The sequence below is a fragment of the Schistocerca piceifrons genome, chromosome 8 (genome assembly GCF_021461385.2).
Source record: "Schistocerca piceifrons isolate TAMUIC-IGC-003096 chromosome 8, iqSchPice1.1, whole genome shotgun sequence".
NCBI lineage: Eukaryota > Metazoa > Arthropoda > Insecta > Orthoptera > Acrididae > Schistocerca > Schistocerca piceifrons.
The window spans coordinates 387,649,036-387,676,876 of NC_060145.1; the positions used below are offsets into that span (position 1 = coordinate 387,649,036).

Sequence of the window (27,841 nt, forward strand, 5' to 3'; positions counted from 1 at the left end):
GTGTGATGTTTCAACACTTCATGTGTTATCTTCAATCTTCTGACATGGTGTCCGCCTGTTCCTTGCGTATGCCCGCCGTTACTTGTAGCAAATTTGGTGGAACCTATTGCTGCTACGTAAGTAGCGGTTTTTCATATTGTTATTATTATCACATTATATTATTATTATTATTATTACTATCGCAGTATATCGGACTCAAAGATGGTGTGGCCATCGTAGAGTGAGTCGGTGCTCACCTTTGTGTCCAAGGTTTCTGATGTGTATATATGCAGAGCTAACAGTTTGTTGGTAGAACTTCCTGACAGTTTCTCGATGTTGTTCTTTCAACTGGGATGCATCAGCCGGTAGGTACAGTTCTCGCTATGGGGAGTCCCGAGGAAGGTATGGAGTCAGTCGCAGAGTCCTGTCCTGGAATCGTTGCAGTTGTCGGAAGTGGGTGTCGGCAGCATTGGCCCAAGCAGCTGCTGCATGTTCGAGGAGAGGTCGTATGTGGCACTTGTAGATTACAAGGCAGACATGGGTAGGCAGTATAGGCTGCGGGTTGAGAGCTGGACGCAACTCCCTGAGTTGTCCAAGGGCACTGCCTCGTATTCCGGGCCGCAAACCGTCCTTTGGGGCGCCAAGCTGAGATGATTTCTGTAACATTACTACATAGGACGTATCAAAATTAGTAGCTGCTGGTTAGGGTATTAAGCTGAGAGGTGCGCTAGAGGCACCCAAGTGCAACGTCTGTATACAGTGTGTACCACAAATTCTAGGGAGTAACTGATAGGAGCGAAAGTGTATGAGGGAAAAGGGGGTGGCGAGAGCGGTGTGTGAGGGCAAATGATGAGTCACTTGTGCGGAAAAAATTTTCTCGAAACGGCCCTGTTAACGTTGTTGTTGCTGTGGTCTTCAGTCCGAAAATTAGTTAGATGCAGTTTTCTATGCCACTGTTTCTTGTACAAGTCTCTTCATCTCCGAATAAATACTGAAGCCTTATCCTTCTGAATTTCCATACTGTATTCATCTCTTGGTCTCCGTCTGCGATTTTTGCCCCCCACACTTCCCTCCAACACAAAATTGGTGATTCCTTGACATCTCAGAATGTGTCTTCCAGACAAATACCTTCAGAAAAGACTTCCTAACCCTTAAATCTGTATTCGATGTTAACAAATTTCTCTTCTTCTGAAACGCTTTTCATGCTATTGCCAGTCTACATTTTGTATCCTTTCTATTTCGCTATTATCAGTTATTTTACTGCCCAAACAGCAAAACTCATCTACTGCTTTAAGTGTCCCGTTGCCTAATCTAATTCCCTCAGCATCACCAGATTTAATTCCCCTACACTTCATTATCCTTGTTTTGTTTTTGGTGATGGTCATCTTACGTCCTTCTTTCAAGACTCTGTCCATTCTTCTGAGTTGCTCCTTCAAGTCCTTTGCTGTCTCTGACAGAATTACAAACTCAATGGCAAACCTCAAAGTTTTTATTTCTCCTTCCTGAACTTTAATTCCCACTCCAAATTTTTCTTGTGTTTCCCTCACTGCTTGCTCAATGTATAGATTGAATAACATCAGAGACAGACCAGAACCCTGCCTAACCCCTTTCTCAAGCACTGTTTCCCTTTGATGCTCCTCGACCCTTGTAACTGCCGTCTGGTTTTGTGTACAAGTTGTGTATAAATTTCGCTCCCTGTATTTTACCCCTGATACCTGTCGGAATTGAAAAAGTGTACGTAGCCAACACTATCAAAAGCTTTCTCTAAGTATACAAACGCTATAAACATACGTTTGATTTCTTAACTTATCTTCTAAGACAAGTCGTAGGGTCAATATTGCCTCGTGTGTTCCCACATTTCCCCGAAATCCAAACTGATCTTAACCGAAGTCGGCTTGTGCCAGTTTTCCACTTCTTCCGTAAAGAATTCGTGTTAGTATTTTGCAATCATCACATACTAAACTGATAGTTCGGTAATTTACACACGTGCCAGCACCTGATTTCTCTGGAATTGGTATTATTATAGTCTTCTTGTAGTCTGAGGGTATATCGCCTGTCTCATACCTCTTGATCAGCAGATGGAAAAGTTTTATAATGGCTGGCTCTCCCAGGCTATCAGTAGTTCTAACGAAATGTCGTCTACTTACAGGGCCTTGTTTCGACTTAAGTCATTCAGTGGTCTGTCAAATTCTTCTCGTAGTAACATATGTCCCATTTCGTTTTCATGTACGTCCTCTTCCATTTATTCCTGTTAATAAGTGTATGTTAAAAACGCTCCCTGTGGATTGCGTTTTCATCTTTTGAGTAATTGAGACCACTCTTAAAGATTTTAGTTGCTTTGTGTTAAAATTGAAATTTCTTTTCTTTGATTTACGTTGCTTACCTGAAACATAATGACATAGGTATGTAATTTTTGGCTACAATTCATCTTGTATGGCTTTCAACCTCACCAACGAGAAATGCGCCATAGTCGAGCACGGAGTGGTCACAATTTACCGTTTTATTTACTGTTTTCCGAGGAATATTGTCACCGTAATCAGACATAATCCAGTTGGAATAATCTGTTGTCATGTCACAATATCTGAGAGGACACGAAAGTTTAAATAAAAACATTTTCCTTCGGGCCGGATTTGAACCAGCGACCTATGGATAACTGCCATTCAACCACTACAGTCCACCGCTCTACCAACTGAGCTACCGAAGGAATGTGCCAGACGACGTGAAACCTTTGCTACACATCAAGGAAACCGGACTGCGCGCCTGGGCCGGAACGTCGATGCGGCTTACGTAAGCGGGCTGTGGCGCTGCGCTGGCGAATCCATTTAAAGATGGCAGTGGGTTATCGCGCCTCACCACAGACTGTCGTCACGATTGGCTTACGAAGTGGCACTGCGATTGGTTTCCGATAGTGTTGCCGACAGCAAGCATTACATGTTCAGGTTGCACTGTAGATCTCATATATTAACACTCAGCTCCCCAAGCAAGTCGAGACGCGATCGGTAACAACAAACCAGGGTCGCTCCTCAGTTGTTTTAAGCAGCTCTATTGGCTTCGGTGCGTCTTTGCGTTTAACATAGATACAATCAGTGCTGTTGAGGTATTCGCCCGAATAACACACGCGATTATTCGCCGCGAATTATCCTGCAGTACGACACTCTGGAACTGTTGCTTATGGATGAAATTTCTAATGAAGTAGCTGGTCAAAGGCCACACTTGTCACTAGCCTGTTACGAAATTAAATATCACAGATAAGCGTCATTATAATTAGTCATAAACTTACTCTGGGAACTGCTGTTTTTCATGGTTTCGTATTGTACGTGGACGAATTACGTCGATGAGAATACTTGCGCAGTCAATTACATAAATATACCATATGCTGACACATCATCTCCATGACGTGATTTCATCGTCGACCATTTCCATGGTGTTATGACGCATAGTTAATTGACTTTCATTAATTATACTATATTACGTAATTTCTATTCATTTTTCATAGTAAATGATTTATTATAATAATAAGTTTATCCAATAACTGAAGAAAGACACGTATACAGCATTTCTAGAAATTACATTAAGTTAAACTGAGAGTAACAGGATTCTCATTACACCGTATTGTAGCCTATGTATAACATACGTAGGCACTAGTACTTTGTACTGCGTTCTACGACTCAATCTGAGTTGAAATTTTTTATAAAAGAAGAATACCTCTAAGGAAACGCACTGTTAAAACTTTTTACTGCTAAGACTCACTGCAAGTATTTAAAAAAATGTTGGAAGTTGCCAAATTCGTAGCGGGCCAGGCTGCTGGAGAAATGATGCCTGGTGCGCAACGAGATAGGTTAAGAAGTGGACTGAAAAATGAGTGGTCCAACCGGGATTCGATCCCGCGCTCTGTGGGTTTTCAGCAAAAACTTTACCGCTTTTTTCCCTTTATTTTGTTCGTCATTGTTCTCGTCATTTGGTATGGGCGGACGTCACAGCACACCCCTTCAGTTGAGTTCATCGTTGAATACCTTAGCCGGCCCTCTGACCGAAAACGTTGAGCTAACGTACCGGCGCCCTAGATCCGCAGGTCCGACAGCCAGAGTGTAAATTCTGACATTTCTTCACGGTAACGAGACGTTCGTTGTCTCGCGTTCTTTTCCGTTCCCTCTAGTTTAAACGCTGTTACACAGAGATACAAGTGAATGGTAGTGAAAACTGGCGAATTTTTTTTTTAATGCTCATTCGCTTGCGTTCGCTGCCATTCCCTCCTGTGAGAACGAGCCTTTAGGTATTTAAAATTGGCGTATGGGCACACCTGATATTTAGGCTACGCGGCGATGCGCGCTCTTGTCGCAGCTGCTTCTTCTCATTCGCCGAATCGCACGGTCTGCAGGCTGGGCTCTACAAACGCTGTTATAGGCGGTTCTTTGTGAGGCATAAATAAGTTGTTTCAATATTTGAAACTGTTGCAGTGCGCCTTAGCAGTCAAAATTTTTGCAGTGATTTTATTATGGTGTATTCGTCATGTGTAAAAAATTTCATAGTAGCTTTCGACTAGGACAGTTGATATTTTAAAAAAAATATCAGGTATCCGATATATAGATATTTAAAAAAGTATTATCTTAGGCCCTCGACATATCGAAAAAGTCATCGATGTATCGAAATATCGACGTAGCAGCACAAAAAAAAGAGAAGAAATATTGGCTGCATATTGTAAATATACGGCCAGTTTCCGAGCTGTATATTTAAGCATTGATTGTTATTAGATATTACGTACATCAACGGACTAGCAGCTTTCTTATCCCCCTCAGAGCAAGAACTGAAATGAAAACGATGCACGTTCACGCTTGGCGATAACCACTTTGCTGGCAACTGCAGGTGAGTGGCACAGTAAAAGGTGTCCGATCGGTCTGTCGTTCGGTTTCGTCACGTGTCGGATTTGTCTGCAACACTTCATGTCGACTTGCCTATTTTTTCATTTCTGAAAACGCCAGAAACCTAGCAGTTTTAGCGTCAAAATTGCCTGATGAAGTTAAGCGTTCCAGTTTCTGTTGGTAGCACCGAGCGCCGATTATGTCAGCATTTCTCCTCACATGTCTCCGCCCACCGCAAAGACCAATGTTGTCACTTAATTTTTCGTGCATCAGTTTCAGCAACTGTTTTTAAGAACGCTCATGCGAAGAAATAGCACACTAGTTGCGTTAAAAATTGTTTCGTCACATCGGGTATCTTGTTATTCCATATTCCATTTACACCGCATACACCCCCCCTCCCCCCCGGTGCAATCGGAATTCTTCTTTTTTATTTGTGGCAACTATACTTGCTTCACACAGGCAAAGAGAAATACTGGACGTGATGAAAGCTCAAAAAGTACCAAGTCTCCTTCACACAGTGAAAGTAAAATTATGGTCTGCAAAAGAAGAACTTCAAATATTTATCGATAATTGCGAAAAAAATATAATATAAAATAGAAATATGGCACTTACATTGTCGTTTCGATATCTATATACCAGTAGACGGAACCCGCTGGCATTAATCGATACATTTTGTACACATTTTAGATATATCGATATTTCGTCAGTGGCCCTGGTTTCGACATGTCGAATTAGACCATTCCCTTGTCAGTTGTTGTTCTTGAGAGCGAATTGAGGTTTGCAGATAGTTAACACTTGGCCCAGCGACACATGCGGCAGACAGAGGCATCCGTGGAGAAAAATTTGTGCGCAGAGTGTAACAAAGGCAGCACAGAAAACAACCCATTTCCACTCTCACTAGATTTAGGTTTATTTTTCAAAGTAGTGCTAAAAGCCCAAGGAACGGAAAGAAATACACATTTGAGGGAGGGAAAGGGATAGGAGCAACCAAATGACAGTCGCTTGTGTGGGAAAATGTTCTGGATGTTGGTGCCATGTTGGACGTCTGTCCAGCGTGGCACGAAGGTATCGGACAGATGATGCCCAGTTTACTCCTGTTCCCCTGACGTTGACGGGCGGCAGAGATGCTGGTACCAGCAGCTTCGTAATCATGACCGCTTGCGGTTATTTGGTTGAAATCTCGTCTCCATTTTGTCACCCAGTAGCTGAGTAGGTTTATCGCCATGTGAATTTTCGTTCCATTATCTGTGCATTAAGGCCCCTGATGCACGTGACGCGTCATCAGCGTATGGGCCAGCTGTCATCAGCGTATACGGCCAGCTTCACTCGTTGTCCTCTAGAGATGTCTGCCGGATACAACGTATACAGGATCGAACCAAGAACCGACCCTTGTGGTACGACGGTGGCGATGAGCCGACGTGATGAGATTCTGACGGCAGTCTGTACGTGGAAAGTACGTCCATCCAAGAAGTTGCAGAGTGATCTCACATGTGGTGTTGTGACTCCCGTATTAGCAGGTCATATTATAGTTCTTCATGTCACGAGGAGACGAAACCTCTGATGACCTCGAGCAGGACGGCTCCATAGAACTTGTGGTGGCCGAAGGTCTTCACTGCATTCTCCACCAGGAGAAGCACTTGCTGGGTTGTAGAATGAGCTTTCCGGAATTCGAAATGGACATCAGACAAAGGCTTTCGACGTCGCAGAAAGAGACACTCGAACATCTAGTATACTCCGCAGAGTATGGTTATGGGTTCGATAGCTTTTCGGTGATCGAGTGGCTTTTTCTTGCTTTCTGTTGAACTATGACTGCAGTTTCCTATCTAGTCGACAGCGAAGCATTCCTGATCGGTAGTGTAAAGGATGGCTACGCCACTTGTCAGATGAAGAACCAAGGACATCGGTGTAAGCGTCGTCTGTCGTTCCTCCTGTGCACTACCGCCAGGTCGGCCCAGCTTCCTCAGTCGGAAGCCGCATGCGGAAATACGGTCCGCAGTGGCGTACAGCCATCCTCGCCGGTGCTATCGGAATATTTAAGTCGTCAACAAAGCATCATGCCACGAACTACCAGAGCAGAATCTCATGTTGCGCTAAGCTAGAAACCTGCGTATCTGTTGTACTTTGTTGAGATGCGAAATTCGACCGCTTCTTTAATTATTCTGTTCCAGTGCGAGGAACTCCACGAGACAATTTTAGCACTTTTGCATTTATTATTGTGCCCTGCACTGAGGCAATGCGGCCACTATATGTTTCTCTGCTTGATAATACGTGAGTGTATTCGATGTTCAACGTATCTATCTTCTATAGGACGACAAAATTGTCCGCTGTATAACTTCCCGCAGTTCTCAAACAAATATTGTCCTAAGGTAACTTGCCTGTCAACGCCTGGAAAAACACTAACAATTTTCGTAAAATTTTCACCGCTCTAAGTTAAAAAAAAAACAAAAAAAAAAAACTTGAACTCTTGGTAGGAAGAAAACTGTAGCAAAACAGGAGTGTTGCTGAACATTTTGATATAAATTAATACGTGGACTTCATTACAATTTTTTGTGAAGATTCGTAAATTATATTTTTATATGCCGGTCGATACATGGAACCTATACACTGACTACCTAACTCAGATACTTGCAACTTTAAGTACACATTAACAACGTGTCTATCTAAAAAGAAGACTGCAATAATGTCATTTCAGTCAGAAGCTTTTATTCTAGAAATGTTTACATCTGATAGTCAAAATTAGTTTTTTATAACTAGACAGTATGTATTTTTCTTCCTGTTGATACTACATTAGTGTCTGCTGTTTACTTTCCTCCAAATATTACTCTGAAACGTCCCAAAAAAATTTCAGCTCAGATATATTTTCTGTGCAAAAAATACACATGCCACGAAATTTAATTCCCGGGAAATTCAATTCTGTGTTATATTTGATCTATGACTAATCTATGTTGTTCCTAATATACTCCAATTGCATAATATTCTTGGTTTACGTCTTCCTCAACTTGCCTATTCCTTTTCTTTGGTTGTCCCGAAGGACCCATTTTCAGCTTCGGCCACTCTCGTGGAATAAGTTGCCAACAATGACTTTATCCTGTTAAAACTGGAATATATTCCTAGCAACTCAAGAACTTCACACCTGCTAACTGCCCCGCATTAAAACAATTGCAGGCATAATAACTTTCGAACATGACAAAATAGTGGAAACTATGAACTACAGAAATGTTCATAAGGGAAACAACACTCCAGAAGCAAAGATATTCAAAGGTAACATAAGAGTATCGCAAACGTGTCTTCTGACAGGACTGTTGTTGTTGTTGTTGTCGTCTTCAGTCCTGAGACTGGTTTGATGCAGCTCTCCATGCTACTCTATCCATCATCATTTAATCATACAGTAAAGCTGCATGTCCTCGGGAAAAATTACGGCTGTAGTTTCCCCTTGCTTTCAGCCGTTCGCAGTACCAGCACAGCAAGGCCGTTTTGGTTAATGTTACAAGGCCAGATCAGTCAATCATCCAGACTGTTGCCCCTGCAACTACTGAAAAGGCTGCTGCCCCTCTTCAGGAACCACATGTTTGTCTGGCCTCTCAACAGATACCCCTCCGTTGTGGTTGCACCTACGGTACGGCCATCTGTATCGCTGAGGCACGCAAGCCTCCCCACCAACGGCAAGGTCCAGGGTTCATGGGGGAAGCTGACAGGACTGCGAACTCGAAAAACAGTTGTGTTTCTCGAGCAGGAGTCTAATGACAACACTGACGCGTGCAAGTAGTGCGAACAAGGTTGTGGACGTACACCGAGAGATCTTTAAGTTAATTTTTGAACAACTTCCTGATGACCAATTCAGTTCTTTTAACCAATATTTGCTAAAAAAATTCTAAATATCGTATTAAGGTGAAAAACAAAATTTGAAGCGGATATAAAGACAAATGAATCTAGATGACTATTTTTGGCGTACGGAAGACGCATGTAACCGTACGTTTCTTCTAGTTTCAAACATAGACACACGGGAAGACGTCCATGCTTGTCTGTTCTTCACTTTCTTCTAGCTCTTTGTCTGACAAACGCCGGCTAACGTCCTGCGCACGCTACTTCTTTGCGAAGGATCGTTAACAGCTGTAAGTGCGTGTGTGTCCTTGCACCTAGAGTAGTCGGTCAGTTCCGCCGGTAAAATATTATGGGGATGAGAATTTCACCCAAGAACAATTTTTGCAACTAGTTTTTTTTTTTTTTTACTAGTCGGTCGGGAAAGCCTCGCGCAACCCAAGATATACTAGTCTGCACCTCATCGACGACGATCTCACTGTATTAACTTGCGGGAACGTGGAAGTATAAACTATTCGTACCTGCCTGACAACAAAAGTCAAGCCCACAGAATGGGAGGAGAAATGAAAGGAAACTTCATAGGATGAGAGGGAAAGTGACGTGTATGATTACAAAATCGAGTCAAATTTACAAAGGACTTGGCATTATCAGCCCACATGTCAGTATGACGTTGTATCACTTTTCGCCTGGATACAGGCACTGATTCGTTTGGGAAGGGTGGCATTAGGCCGTTGTAACTCCTCCTAAGGCAAGCTTGCTCTCAATTGTTGTAAACGGTCCTAGTTACTGTGGATACTGAAACTGGGACCGAAGTGACGATCGAGTCGACCTCACACATATTCTAACGGGGACCAATATGGCGATCTTGCTGGCTGTGGGAGTATCTCTACATTCAACAGACAAATCGTAGAGAGACGTACTATGTGAGGACGACCATTTTACTATCGAAAAATCGATCATGATACTAACCCATAATTTACACACATAAAAAAAGTTTTGCCTCACCCCGGTTCCCAGAACTCCTGAAAATAGACATTGACTGTGGATATTGTATCACAGACACAGATCCTTTGACTTTACAGAGATGACAATAAACCCGCCCAAAGTTGTAAACAACCATGCATGAGCAGCGCCTATTAGACGGAGGAGGTCCGACAGCCGATCAATTCAAATCATTCCACCAGGAAGGATGTACACGACTCGTGTTGTCTGTAGTATAACCATGCCTAGACGGTCAATACCGCGGTTCGATAGCTTCCGCATTGTTACTTTGTGCCAGGAAGGATTCTCAACAAGGGAAGTGTGCTGGCAACCCGGTCGGCTGAACGCCTTAGACACACTGTCCAGCGAGTGAAGCAAAGTGGAGGTTCCCTGACGTTTAGGGATGGCATTCTGTGGGGCCGACGTACGCCGCTGGTGGTCATGGAAGGCGCCTAAACGGCTGTACGCTACGTGAATGCCACCCTCTGACCGACAATGCAACCATATCGGCAGCATAATGGCGAGGCATTCGTCTTCAAGGGCGACAATTCGCGCCTCCATCGTGCACATCTTGTGAATCACTTCCTTCAGGATAATGACATCGCTCGACTAGAGTGGCCAACATGTTCTCCAGATATGAACCCTATTGGACATACCTGGGACAGATTGAAAAGGGCTGTTTATGGACGACGTGACCCACCAACCACTCTGAGAGATCTACGCCGAATCGCCGCTGAGGAGTGGGAGAATCTGGAACAACAGTGCCCTGATGAACTTGTGGATAGTATGGCACGATGAATACAGGCATGCATCGATGCAAGAGGACGTGCTATTGGGTGTTGGAGGTACCGGTGTATACAGCAATCTGGACGACCACCTCTAAAGGTCTCGTTGTATGGTGTTACAACATGCGATGTGTGGTTTTCATGAGCAATAAAAAGGGCGAAAAGGATGTTAGGTTGATCTCTATTCCAATTTTCTGTACGGGTTCCGGAACTCTCGGAACCGAGGTGATGCAAAACTTTTTGTGATGTGTGTACCACACACGAGGAGTCAGGGTCTTCGTGACGTACTGGTTTACTGTCAGGGCCACCTCTGTCGCTACAGTCGTGATTTGAAGTTACACTTGATCATTCCGCACTTCATGATGCCAGGAGTAAAACCGCTGTAGCTCACCAAAATGTTAGAAGGCACATAGCAACACTAGTAGGGGAGGGTATATACAGAGCGCTGGGGTGTGCGGACAACGACTCCAGAAATGTGTACGGGCGAATAGAGTTGCAACTGTTGAGCAACTGTCTGCCCATATAAACCAAGGGGCTACCAAAAATGTCTCCTCAACGACCGTTCAGCGAACGTTGCTGCATACAAGCCTCCACAACAGGCGCTTGGATCATGCACACACGCTGACTGCTGTTCATCGGCGACGAAGGCTGCAAGCCAAAACTGCAACTGGACGTCCACTGATTAGTGACAGGTGGCATTTTGAGACGAATCACGTTTTATGCTTCATCGGACAGACGGCTGTTCGCGTGTACGGCGTGAAACTTCTGAAAGCAAACACTGCGAGAATCATCTGAAGGTCCCAGGCCGGAGGGCATTCACTGGGTGATCTCGTCATTCTGGCACAACGCATCGACAAAAGTATGCATCTGTCCTTGGGGAACCACATCCATCCGTAAATGTACTTCTTTTTTCTTGGCACGATGGCATCTACCAGCAGGACAATGCAACACGTCACCCAGCTCGCGGGTTTATGTGCATGGGTTGAAAGGCACCAAGATGATGTCCGCAGCTTGTGGTCTTGCGGTAGCGTGCTCGCTTCCCGCGCACGGCGTCCCGGGTTCGATTCCCGGCGGAGTCAGGGATTTTCTCTGCCTCGAGATGATTGGGTGTTGTGTGTCATTCATCATCATTTCATCATCATTGTCTCGCAAGTCGCCGAAGTGGCGTCAAATAAAGAGAACTTGTGATACGGCGGCCGAACTGGCCCGCAAGGGGTGTCCCGACCAACAATGCTATACGATCATTTCATTACCAAGATGATTTTACCATTATTTCTCTGGCCACCAAATCCCCTGATTTAAACCTGAACGAGAATCTCTGAGCTCACCTCGATTGGGCTGTTCGCGTCGTGGGTCCTCAACCGAGAAACCTAGCGCAGCTGGGGACAGCACTGGAGTCGGCATGGCTCCCCATCATCTTGCAGAAGGTCACTGATTCTCTTTCTGCACATCTCGCTACGGTCTGTGCTTCGAAATGTGTTTTTTCAGCCTTCTGACAATCGATCACATTAATGTGGCTGGACAGTGTACTTGTCACAGCGAACTGTAACTGTAATCATTTACTTACAAGGTGTACAACTTTGCTTCCGCCGTTTTTTCCCCAACATTTGAGCCTTTAATGAAACAAAGTGGTTACACATGTATCATTCAAAGTATTTTCCATTGCTGGCCACTACTTTCTCCCACCCATCTTTCGGGCAGTATACGAAACCCGCGTCGAAAAAATTGTTCATCTTTTGAACCGATCCACGAATCGATGCAATTTTTGACTTCTTCATGAGATCAGAAGTGTTGGTCAGCCAGGCCATGCTCCATTGATCTAAACAGGTCATAGTCAGAGGGAGAAATGTCTGGAGAATGCGTCAGGTGGGGTAGGACTTCCCATTTTAACGTTTCCAAGCAAATTATGACCTCTTTTGCAACGTGGGGTCGAGCGTTGTCGTGCTGCAAAATCACTTTTTCGTGCCTCTCGTTGTATTGCGACCGTTTGTCTTTTAACACTGCTCAGACGCATTAATTGTGTTCGATAACGAGCACTTGTGATTGTTTCACTTGGTCTTAACACCTCATAGTACACGACGCAGAGCGGGTCCCACCAAATGCAGAGCAAGATCTTGGAGCCGTGAATATTCGCTTTGGCCGTCGACGTGGAAGCACGGCCTGCATATCTCCATGATTTTATGCGTTTACGGTTATCGTAATGAACTCATTTTTTCGTCCCCGGTCACAATGCGATGCAGGAATCCCTTCCCTGCCGTTTTTGCAACTGTTCACAAACACAAAAAATGATTCAAACGGCTCTGAGCACTATGGGACTTAACTTCTGAGGTCATCAGTCCGCTAGAACTTAGAACTACTTAAACCTAACTAACCTAAGGACATCACACACATCCATGCCCGAGGCAGGATTCTAACCTGCGATGGTAGCGGTCGCCCGGTTCCAGACTATAGCGCCTAGAACCGCTCGGCCCCTCCGGCCGGCTTCACAAACACACAAACGCCGTTCAACGTATCTTGGTTTCAGCTCTCATGGGATCCAAGTTCCTTCTTTCTGAATCGTGCCAATAGCCTTGAGACGTTTTGAAATGGCTTGCTGTGTCACTCCCACTAATCGTATCGATTCTTCTTGAGTCTGACGCGATTCTTCACTCAGCAATGTCTCCAATTCTGCATCTTCGAAAACTTTCTCTCTTCCACCACAATAGCAGTCTACGACGATAAAGTCACCGTTCTTGAAGCGTTCTTTCACTAATAACGTCCTTACCGTAGGTACTTGAGAGCATTCGATGAGTCAGCCGCTGTTTTCTTGATATTGAAACAAAACAGTAACACCTCCCGCAAATGACGAGAATTAGGCTCGTAAACTGACATTTTCAATCCAGAACAACTTTATGATGCAGACACAAATCGCCTAATGTTGGAATGAGGTTATGTTGACCGAGGTCCAAGCGAACTGCCTGACGTCTGCGATCTGTTTCTTTCGACCGCTACTTACCGTTGTCGGCACCTATCGGCAACCGGCGGAAGCAAAGTTATACACCTTGTACCTTCCGACAATGTGTACGTGCACGAAGTTACATGACATACGACATGTCTTTCGGGTGCTTCACTTTTCCGTCAGACAGCGTATAATTTAGAAATATTGCAAAATTATTAATAAACATGCAACGAGCACAGAACTTCAAAGAAGTCAGCGGTGACGGAGAAACAATAGGACTGAAGTCCTTGGAGAGCGGCGAGTCCGTGGGATTTCCTCACCTTGCACCTGTTGCTAGCCGTCCGAATGCCAAGAGCAGATCTTGAAGGGAGGCCAGCATTTCGCTCGTGAGAGCCGCCTCCGCCTTATCGGCTCGTTCATCAGGAATTCGGCCGCGGAGCGTCACGAACTGCGTTTGTCTCTCGCGCCGCTCCGTTTGAAATCCGATTCTCCGCAATTAATCGCTCGCTTCGAGAGCAGCGCGTGTGCCAAACGGCCGCATCGTGATGTGGCGACGAGCGCCCAAAACGGCCGCCAGCGACGCCAAGCTGTCAGCCACAGGGACGCTCTAAAAGTATCGCCTCATCGTTCAGCTCTTCTTTTTTTTTTTCCTTCCATTGTTCATCACCAGATGTAAAATAGAGACTTTGTTGTAGCTTCATAAGCACACAGGAAAAAGCTTAGTCACTCCCAGGACACATCGCGCTAATATCCACTGGGGTAACTCGAGCTTGGTTCGCTGCAAGGCCACTTGGAGCACAGCAAGTATATCACCCCATCATCTCAGTTTTTTATTAGGCGAGTTAAAGTCATCCATAATTCTTATGGTTTCGTTCAAAACAGAAGCTGGTTTCATCGCATTGTTTTTCTGATTACGGTTACTAGTGTGTATTGCACTATTTGAATTGCGTTGTAAATGTATTGCTCGTGTCCTGCTGATTTCTGCTAGCATCGGTAATATTGGGCGGAGTAAATGATGCTATATTTGTTTTTGATTCATATAAAACAGAAGCTGCTTTCGTCGTATTGTGTTCTGTGGACTTGTGCATATTTGTTTCTGCTTATGCATCCATGTGAGAACTGCTCGACTTCATCAGCAGACGTAGAGTGTTATAGGCATTGTAGGCAGGTTACGAGTGTATTGCTTTTATGCTACTTTCACTTTTCTTTACATTCATTTTCCGTACTTTCTTGCATTTAATGGAGAACTGCGCGTTAGCAGCTTTAGACAGAACTGGTATTCAACTTTATTACATCTTCTAACGGAATCAGTATGTAATTCTGCTTTGAATGATGCTGCGTCTTGCCACTCAGCGCCATGCATTTGACACTGGTTTGCAGAGTATGGATGTAGATGGCTATGGATTGCAGTCTTAGTTACTTTAGCATTTTTCCTTGAAAAATCTAAAAATGCAACAGTAGTACGCAAATGTGCTCACACATATTAACAGGTAGTACACACAATATATTTTAGCAGAAATGAGGTTACTAGAATCATCCATTAAATGAGAGAAAATACGAAAAACAGATGCTTACAAAAATAACGTATAATACGAACAATACACTTACATCGCATTTAAATCGAGCAATTCACATACAGTTTCGTAAGCAGTAACAAGTAGACATGAGTCCACAGAATACAATGCGATGGAACCAACTTCAGTTTTATATGAAACAGAAACACATATGAAATTATTTATCCCAGCCCGTGTTGCGGATGCCAGAAAAAATTGAGCACATTACGAGCAACATATTTACAGTGAAATTCAAAACGGGAAATACAAGAAGGTTTCAATCATGAACACAGTGCGATGAAATCAGCTTCTGTGTCGTGTCACATCAGATGATTTTTACGTTTTGACATTTCCACGTGCAGTCACTCGTATTTCCATTTGATAATGGCCACAGGGTCAAAACTGCAATACTGTTTTTTTTAAATAATTTTACAGTCATAACCCGAGCACAATGTCATTTACAAAATTTTACGTGACTGTGAACCCCAGCTACGGCAAGTTAGTCTTTAGTTTTTGATTGAGATTTCTCTAATATACTAACAGTCCAGTCACATTAATTTGACCACCTGTCAGCAGCCTGAATAACCACATATTGCAGCGTGCACCGCTGCAAGATGTGTAGGAAGGTAGTCAGTGAGATTCTGGAAAGTAGCAACAGGGATTTGGAGCCATGGCGACTCCAGCTCCGTGGCCAGCCGCGCTAGGTTTCACGGTTAATGATTCATGCTGCGAACAGCCCGATAGAAATGGTCTCACAGATTCTGGATTGTGTTTAAATTCGGGGACTTTGGTTGGCAGTAGAGTACAGAAAATTCATCCAGCTGCTCTTCGAACCACTCACGTATACTGCCAGTTGTGTGACATGGTGCATCGCCCTGCTGAAAGGTGGCATCGTGCTGAGAAAAACCAAACAGTATGTAGGGGTGGACATGATCTCGAAGGATGGCTGCATACTTGTGTTGATCCAATGCGCCCTCCAGAATTACTGCATCAGCCACAGAATGCCACGAAAACATTTCCCAGACCCTTACTTCCCTCTTCCAGCTTTGACCCTTTGCTTTCAGACCTTTCACGCTGTACACGCAACCAGCCATCTATCCGACGGAGCATAACACATGATTCATCTGATAAGGCCACCTGTCGCCACTCAGTGGACGTCCAGTTGCGATGTTGTTGTTGTGGTCTTCAGTCCTGAGACTGGTTTGATGCAGGTCTCCGTGCTACTCTATCCTGTGCAAGCTCCTTCATCTCTCAGTACTTACTGCAACCTACCTCCTTCTGAATCTGCTTAGTGTATTCATCTCTTGGTCTCCCTCTATGATTTTTACCCTCCACACTGCCATCAAATGCTAAATTTGTGAACCCTTGATGCCTCAGAACGTGTCCTACCAACCGGTCCCTTCTTCTTGTCAAGTTGTGCCACAAATTCCTCTTCTCCCCAATTCTATTAAATACCTCCTCATTAGTTATGTGATCTACCCATCTAATCTTCAGCATTCTTCTGTAGCACCACATTTCGAAAGCTTCTATTCTCTTCTTGTCCAAACTATTTACCGTCCATGTTTCACTTCCATACATGGCTACACTCCATACAAATACTTTCAGAAACGACTTCCTGACACTTAAATCTATACTGGATGTTAACAAATTTCTCTTCTTCAGAAACGCTTTTCTTGCCATTGCCAGTCTACGTTTTATATCCTCTCTACTTCGACCATCATCAGTTATTTTGCTCCCCAAATAGCAAAACTCCTTTACTACATTAAGTGTCTCATTTCCTAATCTAATTCCCTCAGCATCACCCGAGTTAATTCGACTACAGTCCATAATCCTCGTTTTGCTTTTGTTGATGTTCATCTTATATCCTCCTTTCAAGACACTGTCCATTCCATTCAACTGCTCTTCCAAGTCCTTTGCTGTCTCTGACAGAATTGCAATGTCATCGGCGAACCTCAAAGTTTTTATTTCTTCTCCATGGACTTTAATACCTACTCCGAATTTTTCTTTTGTTTCCTTTACTGTTTGCTCAATATACAGATTGAATAACATCGGGGAGAGGCTACAACCCTGTCTCACTCCCTTCCCAACCACTGCTTCCCTTTCATGTCCCTCGACTCTTATAACTGCCATCTGATTTCTGTACAAATTGTAAATAGCCTTTCGCTCCCTGTATTTTACCCCTGCCACCTTTTGAATTTGAAAGAGAGTATTCCAGTCGAGTTAACCATACAGTAAAGCTGCATGCCTTCGGGAAAAATTACGGCTGTAGTTTCCCCTTGCTTTCAGCCGTTCGCAGTACCGGCACAGCAAGGCCATTTTGGTTAGGGTTACAAGGCCAGGTCAGTCAATCATCCAGACTGTTGCCCCTGCAACTACTGAAAAGGCTGCTGCCCCTCTTCAGGAACCACACGTTTGTCTGGCCTCTCAACAGATACCCCTCCGTTGCGGTTGCACCTACGGTACGGCCATCTGTATCGCTGAGGCACGCAAGCCTCCCCACCAATGGCAAGGTCCATGGTTCATGGGGGGGCCCATCTGGTTTCTGTACAAATTGTAAATAGCCTTTCGCTCCCTGTATTTTACCCCTGCCACCTTTAGAATTTGAAAGAGAGTATTCCAGTCAAGTTAACCATACAGTAAAGCTGCATGCCCTCGGGAAAAATTACGGCTGTAGTTTCCCCTTGCTTTCAGCCGTTCGCAGTACCAGCACAGCAAGGCCATTTTGGTTAGGGTTACAAGGCCAGATCAGTCAATCATCCAGACTGTTGCCCCTGCAACTACTGAAAAGGCTGCTGCCCCTCTTCAGGAACCACACGTTTGTCTGGTCTCTCAACAGATACCCCTCTGTTGTGGTTGCACCTACGGTTCGGCCATCTGTATCGCTGAGGCACGCAAGCCTCCCCACCAACGGCAAGGTCCATGGTTCATGTGGGGGGGGGGGGGGGGGCGGGGGCAGTTGCGATACTGACGTGCAAATTCCAGCCTTCGTCGCCGATGAGCTACGGTCAGCATGGGTGTATAAGCCAGGCGACTGTTGCGGGGGCCCATACGCAGCAACGTTCGCTGAGCGGTCATTGAGGAGACGTTGGTGGTAGCCGCTTGGTTCATCTGGGCGTCAGCTGCTCAACAACTGCACGTCTATTTCCCATATTCGAAGTTAACTGCCCCACTATGAGCGCTACTGCCGTTCTCCGTTCTCATCCTTCTGCAACAGTGGTTCCTAAACTTCCTTGAACCATTGTATCAGGATGCAGTAAGATATAACCGAGCACCCCACACATTCCCTTGCCGCTCCCCCCATGTCAACAACAATAGCGCCTAAGTAATCTTAAAAAGGAATTTCTTTGAACTCGTTTGTTTTTTAAATGATAGAAGATAAACTATACTTAATCTTTTTAGGTGTTTTATTAACCCACGAATGAGTTAGTGTCACAGTTGATGCTGCTTATTTCTAGCAACTTTTTTTTTGAAAAAAAAAGAGAGAGAATGATGAAGTTATTTTTCAGTACATCGCGGAACTACCTACAACTCCTTCTCAGAAAAGAGAGCTGACTACCCACACTGAAGGTGGACACTTGTTACAAAATATGCTTCTTCTGCAACACTCTTCGCTCTAGCAACATTTTCTTCACGCACACCCTGCACCCCCATTCAAAATCAACCAAATTAAAATGTGTGCATCATACTCAGACCTACTGTTTGACAATCACTTGCATGCTGGACTCCTTAGTTTTGAATCGGCAGGAACTGGAAGACTTCCAGCTCCCAATGCTTTGTGACCGACCACTGGCACTAATAATAATAATAATGTGTGGGTCCTACAGCAGTGAAGTAGCCATTAAACAGTTACTGTTATATTGTGTTGTCAGTCAGCGTATTTATTTTTGCGAAGTGAACAATGAAGTAATTTCTGGTCTATTGTGAGAACTACGTACAACTCGGAGAAATCATTTTCATGAGATATCTGAGCACATGTTATGTATTTGTCTCAATTTTACTACCACAGATGCGGGATACAAATTATAAAATATGTATGTAGTGGGTCAACTATGTGAGGAAGATATTGTTTACACATGTGTTTCACAAATGTAGCCTCCAGCACATTGTGCCACGTGTTGATGCTGGCACTTGATAAAAATGTAATTGTTGGTAACTTACGTAATCAGTACTTCAGTCTCGCACGATTGTGATCATCTTTTAGAAATAATTCAGTTTCGTGATCGAACCACAACTGAACCGTTGTGGGGCCAATTAGTGACGAGCGACCGAAAGCGTATTCGTATGTCCCAGCTGATACGGTTATGCAAAGCCATTAATTTGTTAATGTAGAAATCTGTACTGCAGACGCAGCTCTGCAGTAAAATTTTCGACATTAGTACTGGAAGGTGCCATGTTAGTAATAACGAAATCTAAAAGCCACGTATTTTAAATTACGCTAATGTACAGACACCACACGGCAACGAGTGCAATTGTCCAACAATCACAGTAGCAGTTTATTGTTGTTTCTGTGGTCTTTAGTCTGAAGACTGGTTTGATGCAGTTCTCCATGCTACTCTATCGTGTGTAAGCCTCTTCATCTCCGAATAACAACTGCAACCTACATCCTTCTGAATCTGCTTACTGTATTCATCTCTTGGTTTCTCTCTTCAATTTTTACACCCCAACTTCCCTCCAGTACTAAACTGATGAACTGATGATCCCTTGATGTCTCAGAATGCAACCTATCAGCCGATCCCTTCTTCTAGTCGGTTTATGCCACAAATTTCTTCTATTCCGTACTTTCTCATTGGTGTCAAAATCTACCAATTTAATCTTCAGCATTCATCTGTAGCACCACATTTCAAAAGCTTCTATTCTCTTCTTGTCTAAACTGTCTATCGTCAACGTCTTACTTCCATACAAGGCCAACTCCAAACAAATATCTTCACAAAAGATTTCCTAACACTTATATCTATACTAGATATCAAGAAATTTATCTTCTTGAGAAACGCCTTTCTTGCAATTGTCAGTCTACATCTTATATCCTCTCTGCATCGACCATCATCAGTTATTGTACTGTCCAAATGGCAAAACACATCGATTACTTTCAGTGCCTCGTTTCCTAACTTAATTCCGTCAGCATCGTCTGATGCTTTTGTTGATGTTCATCTTACATCCTCCTTTTATGACACTGTCCATTAAATTCAACTGATATTCAAAACTCTTCCTGTCTCTAAAAGAATTACAGTGTCATTGGCAAACTTCAAAATTTTTGTTTCTTCTCTCTGAACGTCAATTCCTCCTCCAAAATTTTTCTTTGGTTGCAAAATGACTCTGAGCACTATAGGACTTAACATGTGAGGTCATCGGTCCCCTAGAACTTAGAACTGCTTAAACCTAACTAACCTAAAGACATCACACACATCCTTGCCCGAGCAGGATTCGAACCTGCGACCGTAGCAGTCGCGCGGTTCCGGACTGAAGCGCCTAGAACCGCTTGGCCACCGCGACCAGCTTTTCTTTGGTTTCTTTTACTGTTTGCTCAATGTACAGATTAAATAACATCGGCGATAGGCTACGACACTGTCTCACTCTCTTCCCCTTTTATGCCCTTCGACTCTTTATAACTGCCCTCTGGTTTCTTTATAAGTCGTGTGTAGCCTATCGCTCCGTGTATTTTACTCCTGCTGTCTTTCGATAAGTTATTCAAATCGACATTATCAAAAGCTTTCTCCAAACCTACAAAACGTATAAACGTAGGTTTGCCTTTCCATAAAGCATCTTCTAAGATAAATCGTGTACTCAATATTGCTTCGTGCGTTTCTACATTTCTCAAGAAGCGAAACTGATCATGCTCGAGGTCTGGTTCTACCAGTTTTTCCATTCTTTTGTAGCAGCGTGGTCTGAGGCGCCTTCCCATGGTTCGCGCGGCTCCTCTCGTCGGAGGTTCGTGTCCTCCCTCGGGCATGGGTGTGTGCGTTGTCCTTAGCGTAAGTTAGTTTAAGTTACATTAGTAGTGTGTAAGCTTAGGGACCGATGTCCCCAGCAGTTTGGCCCCATAGGAACTTACCAGCACCACCATTCTTTTGTAAACAATTCGTGTTGGTATTTTGCACCCATGACTTATTAAAGTGATAGTTCGGTAATGTTCACACATGTGAGCATCTGCCTTCTTTGGAATTGGAATAATTACATTCTTCTCGAAGGCTGATGATATTTCATCGATCTCATACACCTTGCATACCAGGGGGAATTGTATAAACCTAGTCGGACAAAACCGCCTTGCTTGAAATACCCAAGCCATTTACGTAGCGGACACTCTTCCACGCGATGACTAGCTCTCGTTTAACATTGATAGGTCCTCAGCTGTGCATTTCCGACCTGTACTTATTCCCAAAATTGTGCTGGAATCGGCGTCCCCTACCTTTCTCTGAGCTCACTGTCATGTCGATAGTTGTGAACCTAGCACTGAACAATGTAACACATCAGAAGCGATTTATTCTCAGTCAAATGATTCCTATTTCTGGTGACGGAAGTAGCTAAATTTAGTCTAGAGGAATGTGTCATAGCTTAGATTTCTGTCTCATTACCGATCTGTTCTACTTTGAACGGGATGATGGGCTGTAGCGAAATTAGGCGTGAATCCTGGCGCCAAACGCCAAGGTCTGCTACGCATCGAGAGCGGAACAAATCACCAACTCCGTCACTGACCACTCTCGCAGCTGCCTTTACGTAAGTTCGAGGACGCGCCCCCGCTGCGGTTTTGCGGCTAACGGAACATCACGCTTGATGGAGCCGTAAACGGTGCAAGTGAATGTTATTCCTCTGCCGGAAATACAGCAGTTACGCGGCGGAGAAATGGAATATGTTTCTTCTGTACGACACAATTCTGTCATTTATTCTCGCTCTGTGTCAAACTATCTCATAAAATCCCCAACTAATGATTCCACAGTTGGAAATACATTTAGTATTGCAAACGATTCTACGACGATCATAGCTTTGATTGCTCAGACGCGTAGCTACAAAATACTGTATGTACTTCAGTATGAAAAGGACTGGTGGTAACTCAAGAGAGAAATGAACGGGATTTGGAAACAACTTCAGGCGTACTGCAGGGAAATAGATTGAGACACCTATTGTTCGTGTTTTATAACAATGACCTTGCAGACACAGTAATCACAGATTTTTCACAGCTAATGCTGTTATCTATGATGAAGTACTGTCTCAAAAAGCTGCACAAATATTCAATCTTGATAACATTTCAAAATGTTGCAAAGATTGGCAATTTAGAATGAGATTTTCACTCTGCAGCGGAGTGTGCGCTGATATGAAACTTCCTGGCAGATTAAAACTGTGTGCCCGACCGAGTTCGAGTCTCGGTCGGGCACACAGTTTTAATCTGCCAGGAAGTTTCATTGGCAATTTACTTGAAAAGATAAATTTTACACTTCACAAAACAAAAAATCGTGTTAACAATATCAGTATGAATGAGTCACAGATGGAATTGGTCAACTCATACAAATACACCGCCGTAAGAATTTGTAGGGTTTTCACATGGAACGATCACACAGGCTCAGTCGTAGGTAAACGGCATCGCACACTTCGGCTTATTGGTAGAGTACTGGGGAAATGGTCAGTCTACAAAGGAGACTGCTTAAAAAACGCTCATGTGACTCGTGCTAGAATATTGCTCAAGTGCGTTGGACTCGTACCAATTAGGCTAACGGGGGATATTGAAAGTATATGGTCAAGGATAGCATGAATGGTCACAGGTTTGTTTAGCCCATGAGAGAGAGCCACGAATCTGTCGAAAAAACTGAGCTGGTAAACTCTTGAAGATAGATGCAAACCACTTCCGAAAGCCTGCTTAGTAAGTGAGGGGCAACCTACGACGGCTCTCTGGGACCAAAGTCCATTCCCCAATTTCCGGCCTGACCGTAGCAGGTGATGTTGTGGACCCTATAGCTATGTCCAACACCTTGGGCCACTATTTTCGGAGATTAGAGATCCACCCACTGTCACCCCGCCTTTGCTACCCTTCTCCTCTCGAATCCTGAAAGCTACAATGCCTTATTTACTATGAGGGAGCTAGATCAGGCTCTCACTTCGGCTCCCCACATCGGAGGTTCGAGTACTCCCTCGGGTATGGGTGTGTGTGTTGTCCATAGCGTAAGTTAGTTTAAGTTAGATTATGTAGTGTGTAGGCTTAGGACCCGATGACCTCAGCAGTTTGGTCCCATAAGACCTTACCACAAATTTCCATATTTCCTCTCGCTTCATCCCGATCTTTCCGCCCCAGGGCCGGACGATGTTCACATTCAGATTTTCAGCGCCTTTCTCTCACGGGCAAGCACTTTCTCCTTCGTATGTGCAATCGTATTTGGGCAGATAACACGTTTCCCAGACGCTGGTGTGAAGCCACTGTATCATACCCATTCGCAAGCCCGGTAAGGACAAACACCTTCCTTCTAGCTACCGCCCCATTTCTCTCACCAGCTGTGTTTGCAAGGTGATGGAACGTATGATTCATGGCCGGTTGATATGGTGTCTCGAATCTCGCGGCCTACTAACCACTGCACAATGTGGATTACGAGCACGCCGTTCTACAGTTGACCGTCTCGTCACCTTGTCAACCCATGTCACGAACGGTTCGCTGCGGAAATACCAGACTGTGGCCGTGTTTTCTGATTTGGAGAAAGCCTACGACACCTGCTGGAGGACTGGTGTTGTCCGTGGTCTATACCCGTGGGGCTTGAGATCAGCCGTGTCGGACACCTTCATCCAGAAGAACAGGGTGCCTCAAGCTCCGTCCTGAGCGTTGTCCTCTTTGCTATAGCCATTAACGCTATTATGGCCTGTCTCCAGCAAGGCACCTCCAGCTCTCTTTTCGTCGATGACTTTGCGACCTATTGCAGTTCTCCATGGGCCTGTCCCCTTGAGCGGCGTCTCCAGCGATGTCTCGATCGTCTTCACTTGTGGAGTATCGACAATGGCTTTCGCTTTTCCACTGGCAAAACAGTTAGTATGAATATCTGGCGACGCAGTTGGTTTCTTCCTCCGTCTCTACATCTTGGGCCTCTTGCTCTTCCGTTCGCTGAATCTACGACATTCCTGGGTTTCATGCTTGATAGAAAACTTCCTTGGTCCTTCCATGAGTCTTACCTGGCCGCACGCTGTACCCAGTTTCTCAGTGTCCTACGTGTTCTAAGAGGTACTTCCTGGGGAGCGGATCGGATCACCCTCCTCCGTTTGTACCGTTCCCTTGTCTGTTAGAAACTGGACTATGGGTGTTTCGTTTATTCCTCTGCAAGTTCGTCTATCTTAAGCCATCTAAATAAAATCCACCACTCTGAAATCCCTTTGGCCACTGGCGAATTGTACACTAGCACGGTTGTGAGTCTCTATATAGAGAAGAAGCTGTGGAACTATCGTTATCATACTGGCGTGGTGTTCTCCTCAGCAGATACGCATGCCGTTTATCTGCCATGCCTAGGCACCCATCCTACGCCTCCTTTTTCTATGACTCCCTAACTGTCAATGTGGGACGTTACCTCCCATAGTTAGCTTTCGGCTCCCACTCCAGCAGCTTAACTTCACGCTACATGGCACTTTCCCGATAGGTGTGAACCTTTCACCACCTTGGCTTCGTGCGAGGCCTGTGTTCATCTTGGACTTCATTGGCTTCCTAAAGAAATTACTCCAGATTCGATTTATCTCAGAAAGTTTCTCGATCTTCGCACACAACTTAGTGACAGCACATCCGTGTACACTGATGGCTCTAAGCCCGACTGTGGTGCAGGGTGTGCCTTCGTCACTGACACGGATCATTTTCGGTATCGGTTTCCTGAACACTGCTCAACATTTACAGAAGGGCTCTTCGCCCTCTGTCAGGCCACCCAGTATCTCTGGTGACACAAGTTTTTTAATTGCGTCATATGCTCCAATTCTCTCAGTGCCCTTCAGAGCCTCTGCGTGCAGTACAGCGTCCATCCCTTAGTGCGACAGGTCCAAGAAAGCTTCCGTTTGCTCGCTGTTGAGGGAGCCACTTTGATGTTCATGTGGGTTCCTGGTCTGAAGGAAAATGAGGCTGCTGACTCTGGTGCCAAGGCTGCAGTCCTCCTACCGCTGTCCGCTAGCTCTTACATCCCTTCGGATTATATCAGTGTTGCCGTCTGTCGGCAGGTGGTATCAGTTTGGCATCACCACTGGTCTTCTCTTCACGAGAACAAGCTCTGAGGACTTAGAGGACCAAGATGGTATACTCAGTGATAAAACAAAGCAGTAGGCTTTTACTAGAAATACTGACGCTTAGACAATGTGTCTAATAGTGTATTTTAAATACGACAGTATGCCATCTTAGGCACTGTATAACATTAAAACACTTGATACTGGCCGGCCGCGGTGGCCATGCGGTTCTAGGCGCTTCAGTCCGGAACCGCGGGACTGCTACGGTCGCAGGTTCGAATCCTGCCTCGGCCATGGATGTGTATGATGTTCTTAGGTTAGTTAGGTTTAAGCAGTTCTAAGTTCTAGGGGACTGATGACCTCAGATATTAAGTCCCATAGTGCTCAGAGCCATTTTTGCACTTGATAATGGAATTGTAAAGCCGAAATCATGATAATGTAAATGTAACACTGCAAATAAAAAACAGTGTAATGGCGGTACAGATTTTAAAGAAATATATTATGACTGTGGCCCCACATTATGAAAGAATTTTTAAGCTCCGAGGAATTAAACCTCTGCCAGCGACTTGGCCGACCTCATCTCGGCCCTTTCGCGCTAGGTTGCGAATTGGGCACTGTCGTTTTAGCCGTCGTGTTAAGTGGTGACCTCCCGCCACTTTGTGTTCACTGTCGCCAACCTCTGACGATTCGCTGTTTCCTGACCGAATGCCCTTTTTTCATGTATGTTGGCCGCCTTGAGTTGTAGGCTGTTTTAGCGAACGACGCCCCGGTTGTCGACCGCGTTTCACTTTTTATCCGTCGTAGCAATTCGGCGAAGAACATTTAATCTTTGGTTCGGAACCTCCATTGCCTCTGCAGCGTATTTTGTGGGCCTTTCTCCACGAGTAAGTCCTTGTTCTCAGATCTCTTTCCTTCCGTCGATTGGGCTTAACGTATAGCCGCTTGTAACTCCTTTTACTTCTTAATGATCTAAGGTTATGACATGGGCGCTTAGTTGTTTTTGTACCTTAATACAAACACACAAGGAATATACTACAGCCCTCTACGTAACGCTCAAGTAAGGGTAGCGAAGGTTAGATTAGATTAAGTTCAGCGCGCACAGAGGCGCTAGAGCAATCATTCCTCCCGCGCTCCGTAAGTGAACGGAACGGGAGAAAAACCTATACCTCAAATGGCTCTGAGCTCTACGGGACTCAACTTCTGAGGTCATCAGTCCCCTAGAACTTAGAACTACTTAAAACTAACTAACCTAAGGACATCACACACATCCATGCCCGAAGCAGGATTCGAACCTGCGACCGTAGCGGTCTCGCGGTTCCAGACCGTAGAGCCTAGAACCGCACGGCCACTCCGGCCGGCACCTATACCTCGTACAATGGGAAATACCCTCTGTCGTGTACTTCACAGTGGTTTGCTTACAATGGATGTAGACGTAGAATTTCTCATTAGCGATATCAAACGATTGCAAATCGACGTGTTAGCAAACGGCTGTATCTGTTAAATTTTTCTACTTGGGGGGTGGGATCTAAGTTTTTAGTGTCACTAGAAGATTCAGTAATGTCTACGAACAAATATATCCATAACATCTCCTGCACACGAGGAAATTTAAAAACAAGTAATTGGTATGGCCGCGAATACCGTCGTTCTGGAACACGTGGTTGTGAATTCTCTAACTGGTAACAATGAAATACACTGATAAGCCAGAAGACTATGACCACCGACCTACTACCGAAAAAAAAACAGTCGAAGCGGTAGCAGTGATACCTGGCGAGGAATGATTGCTAGTCAGACACACGCACGACGCATGTAGTATTTGTGAGCGTGATGTCCGTGTGCAGAATGGGACAGGCGCGCGATCTGTCTGACAAGGGGAGGCCACGACGGTGGAATCACGGATTTACTTCAAACTTTGTACACATTTAGTAGGGCATTAAAACAACATAACGTATAAGTAGTAAGGTGCAATTCTGAAACAATAGCAAGAAAATTTTTACGTTTGTATTATGTAACTGATGTATCTGTGCGTAGGTGCCAAACGTTAGAGTTCAAGGTGATCAAGTGGTTAGCGTTCGGGCTTCGTAAAACGAGCGTGTATGAGGCGACGTTTCGATTCCCGCTCAAACCTTCATTTTTGTAGCACACGTGTAAATTCTGTGGTATTCAAAAGATTTGCACCTACATTATTCGTTCTCGCTACATTAGCAACGTCTCATAGCTACGCAGCTTGACTGCCAAATGGGGCCTGCCTCCCTGTCTGCAGCTCGAAGTAGTTGCGGATACCTTACCAGATTACATGTATTAGGGATTTCGTAAATCACTACAGGCATACATTTTCAGGAAAACTATATGTTTCTTCATTTGCTTATCGATAGTAGTAGACATGTTTGTTCTAAAAACTAAATTTAATTAAAAATAGTAAGTAATCAAATAACATGAAATTCACTAACATTTCACGCAAATACACATGGCTTTTTAAATTATATTCTTCTCATGCCAAATAAATTAAATAATATGATCAGTGATGAAAAAATATTGATTATAAATTACGTTTGAGCGGTTGTCGAACCGTCGCATGTATGTTCGACTTACGAAGCTCGAACACTAACCACTTGAGCACCATTACAGCCATAACAGTCACGCACCTACGAGCAGATACATCCGTTACATGACAGATGCGTAAAAATTCTCTTACGATTTTCTCGGAAATGCCAGAGCAGTGTACCTTACTACTTGCATATTATGTTGATTTAATTGCCTACTAAA

At 44.4% G+C, this 27,841-nt stretch overlaps 2 protein-coding genes and 1 non-coding gene across 3 annotated transcripts in view; 1 reads left to right on the forward strand and 2 right to left on the reverse strand.

Moving 5' to 3' along the window:
• The window catches only part of LOC124712373, a 623,942-nt gene that overhangs the window by 217,108 nt on the left and 378,993 nt on the right, over positions 1-27,841 (reverse strand). The window lies entirely within an intron of this gene.
• Positions 1-27,841, forward strand: part of LOC124711337 (superoxide dismutase [Cu-Zn]-like) — a 121,097-nt gene that overhangs the window by 48,976 nt on the left and 44,280 nt on the right. The gene's annotated exons all lie outside the window — the stretch shown is intronic.
• On the reverse strand, positions 2,595-2,683 carry Trnay-gua. The gene is given in 2 exon segments: positions 2,595-2,630; positions 2,647-2,683. It is a non-coding gene; the product is annotated as a tRNA-Tyr (tRNA).